The following is an 18495-nucleotide window of genomic DNA, read 5'->3' as shown; positions in this document are numbered from 1 at the left end:
GAGGATGGCTTGAGCCTGGGAGGCAGAAGTTGCTGTGAGCCGAGATCCCATCACTGTACTCTAGCCTGAGTGACAGAGCCAGACCCTGCCTATCTTAGAACAAAACAAAACAAAACACAAAAACAGATTCCTGGGCCCTATCACCCAACCTTTGGGATATAGAAAATCTAGGGTGTATCCCAGGAAATCTGTTTGCCTCTCCTAATTGTTCTCACAACATCTTCTGCGTATTTTAACAAGTAGCTATCTCTCTATTATGCCCAATTTGCCTATCTGTTTCCTTCAGGTGACTTTAAATTCCTTGGGAGCAGGATCCATGGCCCTCATCTTTAGCATGTCTCCAGTGACTAGAATGGTGCTCAACAAAAGATTCATGATCAAATAAATAAAAATGGCAAACATTTACAGAGCACTTACTATGTGCCCAGAACTTTACATATTTTTTGTGTGTATTCAGCTCCTTATTTCAGAAAAGTTTTTAACCTTCAGGAGCATAACAGCCCAAAAGAAAAATGATATTAGGGATATTATCTCTTGAAAGTCTTTCACAGTTCCATGAATTATTGAATCATTTCTAGGATGGGCACCCAGTGTGCCTTACAGGGGAACTTTATAAGCATAACTGGCAACACATATGGTATCATTCCTACTTGCAACTCTTTCCGAGTGTTTTGTGCTTGGCCATCACATTGCACCTTCCAGTGTTTTATTTCCAACTCAGACCTCTTTAACAAGACAGCTTCTATAATGCCTGGGGATGAGAACAAGAGTGGAACTGCTTCATTCTTTTAACCTATACCTTCCAACTCCAAAATGTAGTGCTCTCTGTGAACTTTCTATAAAATTAAGGAGAGCTTATGAAAGGGCTCATGACCTACAAAGAGCTTAATGCATTTTTAATGTACGATTCTGGTAACAGTGTCAGCTTATAGATTTCCAAATGACAGTCACAATCATGATTTAGAACAAATGGTCAAACCACACAACAGAGTCAACAATATTTTCTCCCATCCCAAGAGGCTAACAGAGTCCAAGGGAAGTATCTGACATCACCTAAATTGGTAAACAGCTCAAAACAATCTTAATTAACAGTTTGCTGGAGCACTTAATGACAGAAAGCATGCCTCAGTTGAAACTGGTATTCATAGGCTGCTCTCAAATTATTAACCAGTTAAGAAGATGGTTTAATGCCCTGGGAAACAAAATAGTCAAAATTAGGAATTAGAAAATCTTGCTTTTGTTCAGACTCTGACACTGGGTGAACTTGGGTAGTAATTTGAAATCTCTGAATCTATTTCCTACTCTCCAAAATGATGTTTAAGTTACCTCTTTTTTTTTTTTTTTTTTTTTTTTTTTTTTTTTGAGACGGAGTCTCGCTTTGTCGCCCAGGCTGGAGTGCAGTGGTGCGATCTTGGCTCACTGCAAGCTCCGCCTCCCAGGTTCATGCCACTCTCCTGCCTCAGCCTCCGAGTAGCTGGGACTAAAGGCGCGCACCACCACGCCCGGCTAATTTTTTGTATTTTTTAGTAGAGACGGGGTTTTACCGTGTTAGTCAGGATGGTCTGGATCTGCTGACCTCGTGGTCCGCCCGCCTCGGCCTCCCAAAGCGCTGGGATTACAGGCGTGAGCTACCGCGCCCGACACCTCTTTTTTTTTTCTGAGACGGAGTTTTTCTCTTGTTGTCCAGGCTGGAGTGGAATGGCGCGATCTCGGCTTACTGCAACCTCCTCCTTCCAGGTTCAAGCAATTCTCCTGCCTCAGCCTTCCTGAGTAGCTGGGGTTACAGCATGTGCCACCACGTCCAGTTACTTTTGTATTTTTAGTAGATCCTGGGTTTCTTCATGTTAGTCAGGCTGGTCTCGAACTCCCGACCTCAGGTGATCCGCCCACCTCAGTCTCCCAAAGTTCTGGGATTACAGGCATGAGCCACCACACCCAGCCAGTTACCTTCTTTTAGCTTAAGTGTATACTGAATGCAATGGGATGGGGGTCGGGGGGCTTAATTATAAATGACCAAACATTTTGGATTATGATGAAGTAAAAATCATCTTTCAATATATATAAAGAGATTCAGCTGATGAAAGTTAACAACTATTGTCAGGCCTGGCTCAAAAAGCTCCCCCACTGAGCACCTTGTAACCCCCACTCCTGCCCACCAGAGAACAACCCCCCTTTGACTGTAATTTTCCTTTACCTACCCAAATCCTATAAAACGGCCCCACCCTTATCTCCCTTCGCTGACTCTCTTTTCGGACTCAGCCCGCCTGCACCCAGGTGAAATAAACAGCCATGTTGCTCACACAAAGCCTGTTTGGTGGTCTCTTCACATGGACGCGCACGACAACTATCATGTATTTTGTTACCAGAGTTAATATGGCAGGGGATTTTTTTTTTTTTTTTAAACTGGAAATATTAGTGCTTACAACACAGCAAATCATAGTGCCTCTGAGTAAGAAGCCTTTCTTAAATCAACAGAAACATGCAACATTGTGAGTTCAAAAATGTTGAACTATTTTTTATGTGATCATCTTTGGTCCTTAGTGTTGTCAGTCTTCTGGAATAGACTTCGAAAAGAATGGGCAATGTTTTAATCATTGCTTATCATCTAGTACATGCAACTCCAGTAAGGAAAGGTTCCATAACCGTGCCTCATAAAGCAAGCTAAAATGTGGTCACAAAAGTTTCAGCCTGAACTAACCCAGGTTAGGTCTAGATGCCAACAGGCACATTTATTCTGTTTTGTTGTTGTTGTTGTTGCTTTTTTTTCTTCTGTGTGTTTCTTTGATAGAATTTATTTAAGGACTATGTTCATTTTTTTTGAGAAAAGTTTTATAGTATGTGTGTATTTTTTGGAGGTGCTGGAAGAAGAGAGGGGAGAGGTTGAAGAGGAGGAGACAGTATTCAGCTTCTGGGAAGGAAGCCCACTGCTTCTCAAGTTACCATTTGTAAACCCTTTACCCAGTTCTGTTTGGGCTATTGTCCTGAGTAAATCATCCATTGAAAATCAGGCTCTTCAGCTCATTATATATTCTTCATTTGAGGTGACCAGAACTATTTCCTGAAACCTGGTTTGGGTACTAATTACCTGCTCAAACACCTAGTAAATACCTCTGTGGGTTTGTCATAGGAAAATTTCACTTTTTCATTTTCCTTAAATTGAGCACACTTATCACAAGTTCCCTTTCAACTTCCTAGTCGTGACAATTAACGCCGTCTAAGTAGAGGAGCCCTTGCTCCTCTGGTCACTGGGGAGTGACTCTCATTCCTCCTCAGCTACCCTAAGTCCTAGCTTACAGGCTCAGTTGTAGAGAAAAGTTTACCAAAGTAAGCCACATATTTCTATAGAGAAGTAAGCTGCTTTTTCTTCCTCCAGGTATCTATCTATCTGTCCATCTATCTATCTATCCATCCATCTTGTCCTCTTTCCCCAGTGAGGCAGGAACTCCTTTTTACAAATACCCTAAGAAACTTACACAAAAAAGAACTTACACTTACAGACATTTCTGTCCCTTCAGATTTTAAAATAAATATTTTTGTTAGCCATCCTTCTATCCTAACTTCCCAAAGGAAAACCTCAAAATCATAGTATATGATTTGTCACAGTGATAAGATGATATTTCTATCAATTTTGAAAAGAATGATTTTACTGGGGAAAAATGTTTATGCGTGTGTGTGTGTGTATAGTTGGTTCAAACACAAGTTACGTTGCCTTTTCTTTCCTTCCCACATCTAAATAAATGTAAGCTCAAAAGAATGAATGTAGGTGTCATCTTTAAGAAAAATAATCATATAAAACCAAAACAAAATGAAGACAAAAATGTAAAACAAAACCACTAATAGAAGTCATATTTCGATCTTGTATCCCTGGGAAAGAATTGTAAGACTGGAAATTCATCTATTTCATTCTATGTCTATTGCATCCTGACTAGGCAAGGTTTTTTCCCCCTTTCCTTAAGAAAGCTGAAGGTGAAGACTGTCTCTATGTGGCACTGTGGTATAAGTGACCGCTGTTGTGGAGGAGAAAAGCCCATGAAGCTTAAAAATTTTGCAAAGAGAAAACAATCCTCCTGCAGACCACAGTAAATAAAATAACAGCAGTGGGGTGATTTGCAACCATGTAACAGGGCTTTTGTCTGGGTCTATTTCTCTGTGCCTTGAGGGTTTCTGTGTTCCTTCTCTGCAGGATCTCAGTGTTTCGCCCCTCCATTACAAAGGCCCAGGGCTTGAGCCCCTCCTCCAGCTGTTCACCCCCAATCTTGCCCATGCTGAGGCTTACTTACAGCAGACTGAAGAGTTTCAGTGGGGTGCAGGGCACTGCAATTTAGGATTTCTGCAGTACAGGGTGAATTTTCAAGAGTGTATCAGAGAGGGGAGCCAGACTTAAAAATAGCCTTTACTCATCCTATTAACCATTGCATTGCTGAACTGGCTTGTAAGGCAGGACCAGCAGGTTTTTTTCTCTAGCAAACTCCAAAATTGCTACAGCTGCCTCTGACAGTATGTATAAGGCAACACTTCACTGTGTCTTGGATAACAGCTGAATAAATGTTATGATTCACTACAGAAAGAATTACGGTATTTAAAAAATTATTGTATTCCTCTTTACGTGGGGTTTGAGGGTGGAAATGAGGGAAGGGATTAGAGAAGCAGGGGGAGAGGAAGAGTGAAAGAAAGAAGGAAGAGAGAAATCTTGATGAATAGAGGAGTAAGGAAGCCTCTTGTTCTGGTTCGTATTGATCTTATTTAAGCATGGGGAGAACTGATGAGTCTGTGATTATTTTAATGACCATGAAACCTATGCATTCAAAGAAATAAATGAAGCTATGTAATCACCTTCTAAGTAATATCAAAGAACTATGGAAAGGACTAGGGGGAGGGCCATCATTGTATAATAACATTTACATCATACAGGGCTCTGCAGGCAAAGGTAAACTACGGGTTGAAGTACTGTATTTCCAGGGGGACAAGAGCCTACAGTTCAATACTCTGTGACTGTGACCTACGTAACGCAAGGAAGGGTAAGGCATTGAGAAATAATTGTTTCTATTTTGGTATTTCGGCAAGGGAAACACTGATGTTCAAGGTTTCTGAGTGGTTTATAAAGTAAGCAAAACTTTGGAAGCGCAACAACACAGACTATATAAACAGTGGGCAAATAGAGTCAGATGCTGTCTTAGAATAGGCTTTAATTTTTAAATGATAATGAAAATATACTTGTTTCAGACAAAAGACAAACTTCTGATTATTTTAAATAATGTGACATTATTTTAATGTGACATCGTAAAATAATGTGATTGCTTGCCTAAAGGGAGGTATTAAGAAATATGAGACACTGACACTGCCCTCAAGACTAGCCAGAAAGACAGGACAGGTGCACATAAAAAGATGACTAGTGCTATGATGTGGTTTAATATGAGTTCTAATCAGCTGATTACAAACATTTGTGATCTTAATGAACTGTCATGTTTAACAGGCTATGCAGCTATGAGGAAAAAACCTCAACTCTGGAATCTGACAGAGGTGGTTTCCAATTCTAGTTCTTCCATTTGTTAGTTATGTAATGCAATAAAAATTGCTTTAAAATTGCTTAATGTTTCTGGGTCTCAGTTTTCTTCTCTGTAAAATGGGGATACCATCACCTGCCTCCTCATGTAGCTGTGAGGATTAGAGAAAATAATAAATGGAAACCACCTGGGTGTATTTGGGCATGTAATCATAATAGCTGTTATCACTAATCCCATTACTCTAAACAGGCAACAGAAATTCTTAAAATATGTACCACAGAAAAATAAAACCTAATTTAAAACTTTAAGCCCTTCAAACCTTAGGGCTCCTGATTATGGGTCTGTTATTATTAAAACGCTTCTACAAATAGGTTTGCCAGCAAAAGAACAGGACATTCAGTTAAATTTGAATTTCAGATGAAAAACAGGTACTTTTCAGTATATGGCCCATGCACTATTATACGAAAAAATTGTTTGCTGTTTATCTGAAATTCAGTAACCGTCCATCTTGCTTTTTATTTGTTAAATCTGGCAACTTAAGTATAAACAGTAAAGACTTGAGTATATTTAATTCCTGTCTCCTTTAGCCTAAGTCCCTACTGAGGTAACAGGAAAGGAATCCTTATTTCAGAAAGTGAAAAAAAAATAATAAATGAAATTAATATCATTAAAACTTTTTACATATGCAGAACATAATTTGTCAATATGAGAGATAAAATCAACTGCCATTTTCCATGTGACAGTTTAAAAAGTGACTTTGGGATGTTTTATAATCTCTCACCCAAACCACAGCCATGTGCTGTTTCTAGGTTCATTTGGCCAGTTCTGAATCTGACTACTACCAGGCCTTGAAATGAGTTTTGTTTTGTTTTGCCTTTCCTTTCTCCAGTGCAGGGCTCCACAGAAACTTTATTACACAGATAGACCTGCGGGGCTGATTGTATACTGACAAATAAGACACCCAAATTGAGATACTTTATCAAAAAGAAAAGTTCTTTCCAGTGAAGTGGTTTTATGTAGGTAAGGGAATGTGTCTGCTCAGAAAATGTTTAGGTCAAACAGAAATGTTTAGATAAATGTAAAATGATATTACAAACATATGTATGACATTTGCATTTGTTTAACACTTGATATTCCTTTGTTATTTTGTTTTCCAGATAGGATGATAGAGTGAAGGCCTTATCACTTCAATATTGAATGTAGAAATTACAGTATAATAAAATTCAGAAAATTTCATCAACATAAAGTTAATACTTTGTACATGAGCTTTGAGCTTTTAATCCATGAATTCCTACTTATGTGCAGAGGATGTTAATAAGTATTTCTGACTTAACTTTATCAACAAAAGACAGCATACTAAAGTTTGCTTTCACACATATTTACTTGGCTTTGTAGTAACATGGTTGATAATTGACATGCTTATATATAAATTCATAAATGCTATTAACTGATAAGAAATAAAAATACTTCAGAATAAAATGAGAATTTTATTTTAGTCTTTAAAAATAGCAAAAGTTTAAAAGTTGAAATTTTTGCCTCCATTCTATTAAGTTCCCTTATTCATCACTGACACAGATGTATTCTCTTCATTTTTAAATTTTTCTGATACCCCAATATTTATTTAAATGCTACAAATGTCTTTATTTCTAAGTAAACTGTAAAGACTGGTTTCAGAAACTTTTTTTTATATGTTATCCTATCAAAGTTCTTATTTCATCTTAACTTAGAGCTTAAAACAATGTAATCCCACCAAAATCATGAAAGCAAGCAAAAATCAGAACATTAGAACAACACATTTTCCTTTTTGAAGGACAGAGAAAAATCATGGGTAATTCAGGCCAGTTGATTTCTAGAGAACTCCAGCTATCAGAATGACTTTGTTGGGAGCGGCCACCCAACAGTCTTGGCCATTACGTGTCAACCTGTCAAACCAACAAACAAAAACACCATAGGCTTTAGCACAAATGGCATATGACAGATGCAGATGTGGCTCTGAAAAGAATCCTTTGCTTTTGAAACACCTGCAAGAATTCCAAAACAACTGGCATGCCTTCCACTCTGCCATAGCCACTTTCCTGACCCTGAGTTCAGAGTAGTAAAGGAAAAATGCCTAGCATGTACAGTATTCCACTCCCAGTGGGGAGAGCAGTGGGGGGCTGATGAGGAGCAAGTACAGTGTTGATATCACAATGCCATGCACCTGCTTTAGATGTAAAAAGAGGAGTTTATTACAGAAACTGCAGCATTTTTCAGCTTCTCATTCAGCAGTCATGGACAAATTCAAGTGTGTTTTCTTTTTATTAGGTTAACCCATCCTGAATTAAAAGGGCCTACTGAGAGATGTTTTTTTTTTTTTTTGTCCCTCCCTTTCCCAACAGGTATATTGTCTTCCTTTCAAAATTAAATCGCTTCCCACATTTTGGTTTAGGGAGATGAGCAATTTGCAGTACTGTTGCGAAGTAGTGTTTCCTAGATAATAGCCAAAAAGTAAAATTTACTGTACACTTTAACAGACATCTTTTCATTTTAAAAAGGCAAGCATCCCCCAAATACCTTTCTATTCTATGACTATTTTTATGTCTGAAAAATATATTACCAAGGAGACATAAATCATTCCTAGGGAATATTCCCACTGTGTGCATTTTAGCTGATACCTTTTGAAGGATCACCCTCAACAACCAGTACTATTAAATAATAACGAACATAATGTTTTAAGGTTATCAGTTGGTAGAGGAAAGTGCCCCTGTAACCCAGCAATTTTTGTTGTCAGGGTCAGTTGTTTGATAGTATTTTTCACTTCTTCCTTAATAACATTGTTATACTATATACACATACTTACAAAATAGCATTTCTTGAGTTAGCAGTCAAACTGTGAATATAGATGGGACACTACTATGTTATCAGAAAGAATGTTAGAGAGAGCAGGCTGTCCAGTAGCAAATTACAAAGTTTTGGCTCCCAAGAATGAGATGCGTTGTTTGTTCTTGCACACTGCAGCTGCCTCCCCACCCCACCCCCCCTTTTTTGGTGGTTTATTACACACAAGCTACTAATGAATGGGAGCCGCTGTTTTACAGTACACCACACTTACAGGACTTATCTCTAGGCCTACCACAGATTTGACTGATCAACAGCAGGGCACCGCCATCATAATTCTTCCTAGAAACAGGAGTATAAAAAGGGGTTTGTTGGAGGTTGGCTGGGTCTGCAGAGAATCCTGCCCGCAGGGCTTGCTGATGCCATCACTAGCTGTTATGGTCTTTGGCCTAATAAGGTACAGAAACAAAGATTGTTCACTTATTCAAGAAGACTAAAGCACCAGAATGATGGAAAGTAGAGGCAGTAGGGCACATATCCAAGTGGGATTAAGGCCACAGTGCAACTTTATAGGGCTGTCTGGGTGGCAGAATAAGGATCTGCAGCTGAGAATCCAGTTCAAACATAATTTATTATATGTCATTCATAGTTAGAGGTAGCTGACATTAGGAGTTAAATTGTTGCATTGTGTGCAACTGATTTTGATAAGTATTTTTGTAAGATTCTGACATATTATTATAACTCAGAAACAGAAGCAGAAGGTAAACAACAGACTGATTAAAAAAGCAGTGCTATCTAAGGAATATCTCTCGAAAAAGCCATGGTGGTTCATTTTATTTTTTATTTTTTGTTTTTAATTTTTGGTCCTCTGCTTTAAAGTTGTCCTTCACATGTCCTTTAAATGTGTCCTTCACATTTCTAAATGTTAACATTTTTCTCATTGCAGTAAAATAGAACAACTTGTATCTTCTAGGCTTTTTCAAATTTTCAGAAAAACATCAACAAAATAAATTCACCTTTTTTCCCAACAAAGCAAACACACAATCCTGTTTTATATAAGAAGAAGTTTTAACTTGGAGAAGTCATTTGCCTCAGTCCTAAAGTCATTGAATAATCTAGCAGAAAATAAATTTCTGAAATTCAACCTTCTAGTCTTTTCATTATACTTTCCTAACCAATAATGGGAGTGTAGCAAGACCAGCAATAAAAAAAATAATAACAATAAGGGATTTAAGAAAAACTATTTCCTCTGTTTGTGGATTCCAAATACTGCTAGAATTAGAAATATAAATTATGAAAATGGTATTCTCACAATGAGCCCTGTGCATTTCGAAGTAGTTATACAGTAGTCATTGTCCAGAGAAAGGACTATACTTGGCTGAAACCATATCATATTATAAATGGACTGTATGTTCTTAGAGCACATTTTATTTATCCTGATTTCAAACCATTTAAGCATTTAAAATTGGTGTCTTAATTTAATTTTTTAAATTTTTGTTTTAACTTTTACTTTAGGTTTGGGGGACCATGAGAAGGTTTGTTACATAGGTTACATAGACAAATTCATGTCATGGGAGTTTGTTGTATAGATTATTTCATCACCCAGGAATTAAGCCCAGTATCTTTTCTGCTCCTCTCCCTCCTCCCACTCACCTCATCAAGTAGACACCAGTTTCTGTTGTTTCTTTCTTTGTGGTCATAAGTTCTCATCATTTAGCTCCCACTTATAAGTGAGAACATGCAGTATTTGGTTTTCTGTTCCTGTATTAGTTTGCTGAAGATAATGGCCTCCAGCTCCATCCATGTTCCTGCAAAAGACATGATCTCGTTCTTTTTTGTGGCTGCACGGTATCTCAATTTTATATTTATCTTTAGCACTTAGGACATTGCCAGGCTTACTATTTTATTCCATCTTTTATTATGTTCCTTTATATCTCTTCACTCATGCCCGCTTTGGCAGCACATTAACTTGTAGTTGCCTGGTGCTTATTTCAGAAAGCAGAAGAATGTCTTGTTGTGACATAAGGACCACAGTATTTGTGAAACTATTCTACATCAAATGGGAAAATTTGAGGTGAGACAGCATGGAACTGTGTTAAACTGGTTCTTTTCTGAAATCTCTAGGAGTTAAAAAAATTTTTTTTCTTCCCTTAGTCTGAAGATATATTTTCATATCCTTGGCCTGTAAGGTGGGGAGTGGGGAAATACATGTTTAAGATGCAGTGCTTATTTGTAGCTCTTTAAGGGGGGTCTGGGAGCACATGGCACATAAGAATCTCTTACTTACTGGTTATATGACCTTAGGCAATTTAGTAAACCTCTGTGAGCCTCATTTTGATCATTTATAAAATGAGGATATATTATACCCCTTTCCGCATCCCTTATTTTATATTCCAAGACAAAATAAGATATTAGCAATTGCTTTAAAGTGGAAGCACCTGGAAACAACCTACATGACCATCAACAAGAGAAAGGTTAAACAAATTCTCATCCAACCCTACTGCGGGATGTTACGTAGCTGTTACGAAAACGAAAATAGATCTGTTGATGTATTCCCTCTGACGTATCGTGAAATGATAAAATATATACAGCAAAATCTCATTGCCTATAAGAAAACCCTGAGTATACATGTATGTTCATAATAATAAGAGTAGTTGGCCAGGCGTGGTGTCTCACACCTGTAATCCCAGCACTTTGGGAGGCCAAGGTGGGCAGATCACCTGAGATCAGGAGTTCGAGACCAGCCTGGCTGACATTGAGAAACCCTGTCTCTACTAAAAATACAAAATTAGCCGGGCGTGGTGGTGCATGTCTGTAATCCCAGCTACTCGGGGGGCTGAGGCAGGAGAATTGCTGGAACCTGTGAGGCAGAGGTTGCAGTGAGCTGAGATCCCACCTGGGGACTCCAGCCTGGGCAACAAGAGCAAAACTGCCTCAATTAAAAAAAAAAAAAAGGTAGTTAACCCCTATAAAATGCTTACTGTGTGACAAGCACTGCTCTAAGTAGTTCACATATAAATTTACTTAATCCTTACAATAACCTAATGAGACACTATAGGTTGGATGTAGCTTTCCCTGAAATGCCTGAGAGCAGAAGTGTTTGGAATTTCAGACCTTTTCAGATTTTGCAATATTTGCATATACATAATGCGATATCGCATGAAACAAAGTTTTGACTGCGACACATCACAAGATCAGGTATGAAATGTTTCACTTGTGGTGTCATGTTGGTGCTCAAAAAGTTTCAGATTTTGGAGCATTTTGGATTTTGGATTTTCAGATTAGGGTTATGTCCTGTGTGCTGTTGTCATCCCCACTGTTATAGATGAGAAAACTGAGGTCATACATGCAGAAGTGTTAATGGTAGAGCTGGGACTCAAACCTTGACTGTCTAGATTAAAAGTCTATGCGCTTAACTACTATCTGTCTATCATCTTTCTTTCAATTCATAATATTCATCTTTCTATCTGAAATCTAGAAGGATACACACTTCTGGGAAGGGCACTTTTATTTTTTATTCTATATATCATTTTCACTTCTGTTTGTATACACTTTTGTATTGTTTGAAGTGCTATAGTCAAGTTTAAAGTTATGGTACTGCAGATATCTGATACACAGCTGTAGTCATTATGAAGAAAAAGCTTTAGAAACAAGTGGTCTTTAAGTGGGTACTGAAGGCAATGTCAATAACTTATTTTGGGTAGAGTTTTAAATATGCATATTGTTGTATCTTTGAAGGCAGGAGGTGTGACACCTTTGACACCTTTTTCTTTTAATTGCAACACCTAGTTCTTTCAATAGAACCCACCCCATATGAGCGCTCAAAAGTTTTGTTTACCGACTGAAAGAAGCCTATAAGTAAAAGACTTCTGTTAGGGCAGAGCTATAGTTTGAGGATACATAGCAGAGCAAAGTTAAATTGAAATTGAATATATGATTCCAAACAACTAGCCAGTGCTTCTCCCATCTTGATTAACCAGCCAGATACAAACAAGTGTTTCTAGGTGGGCACAGTGGCTTACACCTGTAATCCCAGCATTTTGGGAGGCTGAGGTGGGAGGATTTCTTGAGCCTGGGAGTTCAAGACCAGCCTAGGTGACAGTGTGAGACTCCATCTCTATTAAAAAAAAAAAAAAAAAAAAGCTATGCATGGTGGCACATGCCTGTGGTCCCAGCTACTCAGGAGGCTAATGTGGGAGGATCTTTCGAGCCCTGGAGTATGAGGCTGCAGTGAGCTGTGATTGTACCACTACACTTCAGCTTGGGTGACAGAGTGAGACCTCATCTCAAAAAAAAAAAAAAAATAATAAAAATGAGCGTTTCTTTTACTCTCCCAAACCTTTGGGTTTATCCCCATTATTTGCCTCAAATTTTATTTTAATTTGATGTTCAATATATTTCAACCTATTTCCTCTATAAAATATTACTTGTGTTTGGATTTCCAAGCTTTAGGCCTAGGATTTAGTTTCCACTTGATTTAATATTTCACATTAAGAAGAGTGACATTTATAACAATTATCCTTTTTCTGGGCTCTTGTACTTTACATCACCAGAAACTTTTGTGTTAGTTTACTATTTTGATTATTACAGGATGACTCTGATGTTGCTAGAATGTATTTAGTGTGTCTTTATTTCCTGCTTCTCTCCTTCTTTGCCTTTTACTATCATTTTATCAAAGATTCTGAGGTTCTTCGTATAATTGGCTGATACTTCCTGATTGCAAGATATCTCTGTGGGCTTTAAACATATTTAAATGTATTTCTAAACTTTTCATTCACTTGCATAAGTATTAATGTAGGGCTTCTGAAGGAATGGCAGAGTTAAAAATTGTTTTTTCTTCCCTTAGACTGAAGATTTATTTCCATATCCTTGGCCTGTAAGGGGGGAAGTGGGGAAGCACATGTTTAAGATGCAGTGCTTATTTGTAACTCTTTAAGGGGGCTCTGGCAGCATATGGCATATAAGAAGTGACTCATGCAATATCTTTGAAAAAGAGTGATTGCTTTTTCATAAGAGTCTTCATTTTAATATGTTTAAAATGTTAAACATATTGCAAATGTTATTTCACAAATAAGAGAATATACATCCAAAGGAAGAAATGGAGGCACACAGAGGCAGCCAGATCTAGGAACAAAATACTAGATTTCTTTTTTTTTTTTTTGAGACAGAGTCTCGCTCTGTCGCCCAGGCTGGAGTGCTGTGGCCGATCTCAGCTCACTGCAAGCTCCGCCTCCCGGGTTCCCGCCATTCTCCTGCCTCAGCCTCCCGAGTAGCTGGGACTACAGGCGCCCGCCACCTCGCCCCGGCTAGTTTTTTGTATTTTTTAGTAGAGACGGGGTTTCACCGTGTTAGCCAGGATGGTCTCGATCTCCTGACCTCGTGATCCGCCCGTCTCGGCCTCCCAAAGTGCTGGGATTACAGGCTTGAGCCACCGCGCCCGGCCAAAATACTAGATTTCTAAAACTTGCTTCTCTTCACTGAATTTTAACTCTTTAAATGTTTTTATCACTAGTAAAATGTTTTCATGGCACTTATGATGATAGTATTTCCTTAGTGAATAAAGCTATAGGATAACCTATTAAAGCAGATAATATTCAGACTCATTTTATATTGCCCTAGAGACTTTATTTAAAATCCATTAAATAATTTTCTAGGAAATATTCTGCATAATCTCACCTTTCTGCCTTTCTCTTCCATCTGGAATCAGGTGCCATAACTGTCTATCGCAGCCCTGCCTATTCTTCAAACCCCACGTTCTCCAACTCTCTTTAGGCCTCTCCACATTTTTACAACTGCTTGTTCGCACCTTTAGCATAGCTCATTCTGAAGAGAAACTTGTATACATGCCAATTTATCTTTCTTAGAGAGCTGGGACCAAATCTGGAGATTTTTTTTTCTGTTTTGTTTTGATTTTAAAATTCCAATCCATACTTCCTCCCAGAACCTAGCATATCATTCCATGATGGCAGGGAGTTGGTTTTATTCATCTGTGAACAACTTAGAGAAATGCATCATGCCTATTATAGAGGGCTGTCAATTATGCTTATTCTATGAATGGCAGACACCTGACAATACTCACCAGAAACAGAACAGCTCTAGCTTTTGCTGGTAAATTAAGTCCCATAACCACAAATTGTATTTGTCAGCACTCAGACATACTATAGTCACAATACCAAAAGACAGAGGAAAATCTAGTATAATAAAAACCAATATCCAAGTAGTTGGCCAAATGTTTTACTATCCATTGTGATCTTTTTTTTCTTTTTTCTTCTTCTTATTTTATTTTATTTTTTTTTGAGACGGAATTTCCCTCTTGTTGCCCAGGTTGGAGTGCAATGGTGCGATCTTAACTCGCTGCAACCTCCGCCTCCCGGGTACAAGTATTCTCCTGCCTCAGCCTCCCGAGTAGCTGGGATTACAGGCATGTGCCATCACACCTGCCTAATTTTGTATTTTTAGTAGAGACGGAGTTTCTCTGTGTTGGTCAGGCTGGTCTTGAACTCCTGACCTCAGGTGATCCGCCTGCCTCAGTCTCCCAAAGTGCTGGGATTACAGGTTGAGCCACCACACCCAGCCCTGCATTATGATTTTCTAAATAGACATGGATACATACTTTTCCTTTTAGAAGAATACAGAACATTTTTATGCCTTATTGACTTGCTTAAAAACTTTATTAGGAAGAATTCTTACCATTCTAAACAAATCTTATTTTGCTAAAATTTATTCATCTGTCCAGATTGATAACAGCCTTGCGGGGGTTGCGGGGACAAAGAGAAAGAATGAACATACATTAAATATTTGATACCACAGTATATTGGACAGGGGTGGAAAAAAAGTGAGAAATCTCTGATTTTTATTCAAATTTTTCAATGCTAGCTAGTATTGTGCTTTTATGTACTTATATACAAATTACGTGTAGCAATTTGACAAAATTTATTGTCAGACTTCTAAAAATGCTCTTTTTCTTTGCAACACGAGAAGCTAACATAACTAACCAATAGTTTAGATGACTTGGAAAGACTACAAAGATAGCAAGAGGGAAACTGCCAGAATCTGTAACATTTTAAAAGTTGATCACTCAGTATTGGATTTTCATTGTCACAAAAGTCTTGATACTATACTTGAGGGTTTTCTGACTTGATGCAAGTTTAAACTGAAGTGTTTCATTGTTCAGCACCTCAGTTTGGCAAAATATATTGTATCAGATAACCCCTTAACTCAAGCTGCCCTATATTTTAAAGGAAAAAACACCTAAAAACTGATGAGTAACACAGGAAAGAAGGGAAGAAAAGAGAGGAGAAAGAATAAAAATGAAGGATAGGGAAGAGGGACAAGAAAGAAAGAAGGAAAAAGAGAAGGGGAAGAGAGAGAAGGAAGGGAAGGAAGGACAGAAGGAAGGAAGGAGGAAGGGAAGAAAACCTGTTTTGAACAGCTGTTAAAGACACACATGAACAAAATGAATGAGATTGGTAATATAAGAAATTATAAAATTTCAAAGAATATCTAAACAAACATAGCTATCAGTATAAGATACCTTATTTTTGCATTTCCTAATTTGCACATGAGTAGAGGAGACACTAGAAGTTTGTATTTGGTGACTTGAACATTAACCTGCACATTAAAATGAACAATCTTCAGTCTAATGTTATGTTTTTGTAGAAAAACTTTAGTACAAAAAAAGGTTATACTATGTCATTATTGATACCAGAACCGTTGCTTTTCTTTTTCTGTACAGTTTTTCATTTTGTCTAATGCTAACAAGTTTAACTAGATTTTTCTGGCTGCCAGAATAATTCAAGGGCAAAAGCATTAATTTAAGTATATATAAAATGACTAATTTTATTTTATATAATTTAAGAAATAAAAAATAAGAATTTCCATATTAACATCCACACTGCCCGCATTACATATTTAAAGCAATATAATTAGAAACCTAAGAAGAATAAAATACTGTCATCTATCTTTAATTCTTGATTTCTGTAATGTTTAGATAGGTTACATTAATGTCAAGTTAACTAATCCTTTTACTATTATTCCGAGAGTATTTTGCAAACCATTTTTTTTAACACAAAAAGTAAAAGCCGAAGAGAACAAAAGTAGGTCTATATAACTTTGCTTATCCAGACTTGCTAAGATGTTAAAAGATTTAAAAAGTTTTTTAAAATTGAAGGGAAACCTAAAACTCAAGAGCTTTATCAATGGCATATTCTCAAATAATTTCTTAATATGCAGAACCTGCTTCTAAAGTCTTATGCTTTATTTTATTTTGAAATATAGAATCATGTTTTTGTATACATGGTTTAAATTCCAGGTAGTTATTTAATTTATATAGAGCTTCCCATGTTTAACTTTTGGAAATTAAAACTGTCAGTGCTGAAAGAACATTTAAGCATATATATAGAAAGAAAAACAATAACTGGTAAAATTCACTTTTAAGTAAATAGAATTATTTTCAGTCATGTCTTTTAAGTTTTTAATTTGTGAGATATAAAATCTTTGCTCTCTAATACAAAATCTTGATCTTCAGGGATATAGAACACAAAAGCAATTCAAAAGCCTATTACTACAGGTCAATCACTTGAAACAGAAGCTACAAAATCTGAGTTGGTATCTCAGTTCTTCCATTTATTAGCTCAATCACAGTGTGCAATCACAGGTAAAATGGGATTGATGAGTTTTGTTTATCTTATAACAGTATTCTAAGGATTAAACAAAATTATGATTTAAAAAGTGCTTTGTAAGCTACAGGGCATTAAGTGAATGAAAACTTTTTAAATAAGAATTTTATCTAAGTGAGAAGCTATGATTTATGCAAGATATTCTTATCATTGACTTTTGTATCTAAGCCTAGTACCACTTTGGAATCATCGATTTAACCAACAGTAAGTAGAGAGTCTTTCTGGTCACCTCTCTGACAGATTAACAACCTGTAAAAAAAATGATCTACAGTTTGAGCTGTATTAGGGGGACAGTGTAATCACTAGGACAATTCTTAATACAAAGAGAGTGGAAATGTGATTCTGAAGAGGGGAAATATCAAAGGTACTCTTTATCAAGAGTGAAACTTTGAAATCCATCTATTTAAGATTAATCACTATTCTTTTAGTTAAGCTGTTGTCATCTCTAACTTCCCCTGAGTAGAAAATAATCTACACTTCCAACTAAGTTATTCATGGTCCAATTTGTTCTCAGAATACTATAATAGGCTTTGTGAAGATAAGTTTTATAATAGGGATTTAACATAGTGAGAAGCCAAGACACAGAGGCCTTCAAACACAAAGAGTATATATATATATAAACTGCTCTGTCCTTTCCCCCTCTTCTTCTACCCTCCCCGTTCCCTCTCCCAAAAGGATATTCACCCCTACTTAAAAATCTAATTTTTACAAAGGATTCAGATGAAATGGCATCTCAACAACTTCACAGTACAATTGGTTTAGCCACTGCAGTGTTGCTTTTGAAGCCATTTTCAACAGAGCTGGGAAAAGGGGAGAACTCTGAGTAAAGCACTGGAAGAAGAAACACTGTGAATGGTTTTAAGAAAGAAAAACATTCATAATCTTTCCTCTTGGCAGTTCTGTCTTCTTGATGGCCACATTTACATACTGAGTTCATAGGCTAGAACTCTCAAAGAGAACTCTACTTTCCTAGAGAAAATAAAACATTCAGGGTGGCATCCTGGGGGGGGGGGGAAGGAAAAGGAAATAATCACTGATGATTTATACATATCATATTTATTTTCCAAGTTTCTGATATCTTAAACTGTTGAAAATACATAAAGTTATTCAGAGACACTATTTTTTTGTTTTATTCCTCTTTACCTCTATGAGATGTAACTCTCTATATTTATAATTTTTCTCTCATTTTTATCCAAATGAGTGTATTGGCTTATTGCTTTACAAAGTAGAAATGTACCTTGAGTGCAACAAGTTTATCTTTATTCCACACTGTTGGGTTTTTTAAAGGTTCTTTATTTTTCCATTTTAAACACTTCAAAACACACATGCAAAATTTTAGTATTTAAAATATTAGAAACTCCTTACCTGTTAATGTGTTTTAATAACTAGTTTGCCTTTTCTGAACATATTACATTCCTGCTGTACCTATTTTGTAGCAAGTATGCCTATCTTATTTGCATATTTGTAACAAAGTATGCAAAGAGATAAAGATATGT

General features: G+C 37.0%; 1 long non-coding RNA gene across 1 annotated transcript; it reads right to left on the bottom strand.

The window, feature by feature from the left end:
• Window positions 1-1334: 1334 nt before the first annotated feature.
• Window positions 1335-18207, bottom strand: LOC139361927 (uncharacterized). Its single transcript, XR_011619925.1, has 3 exons — window positions 15856-18207; window positions 9975-10129; window positions 1335-8770 (listed from the first exon to the last, which is right to left on the bottom strand). It is a non-coding gene; the product is annotated as an uncharacterized lncRNA (long non-coding RNA).
• Window positions 18208-18495: the final 288 nt, after the last annotated feature.

The sequence above is a fragment of the Macaca nemestrina genome, chromosome 2 (assembly GCF_043159975.1).
Source record: "Macaca nemestrina isolate mMacNem1 chromosome 2, mMacNem.hap1, whole genome shotgun sequence".
In the NCBI taxonomy this organism is placed as follows: Eukaryota; Metazoa; Chordata; class Mammalia; order Primates; family Cercopithecidae; genus Macaca; species Macaca nemestrina.
This window is presented reverse-complemented; position numbering and strand designations above follow the sequence as displayed.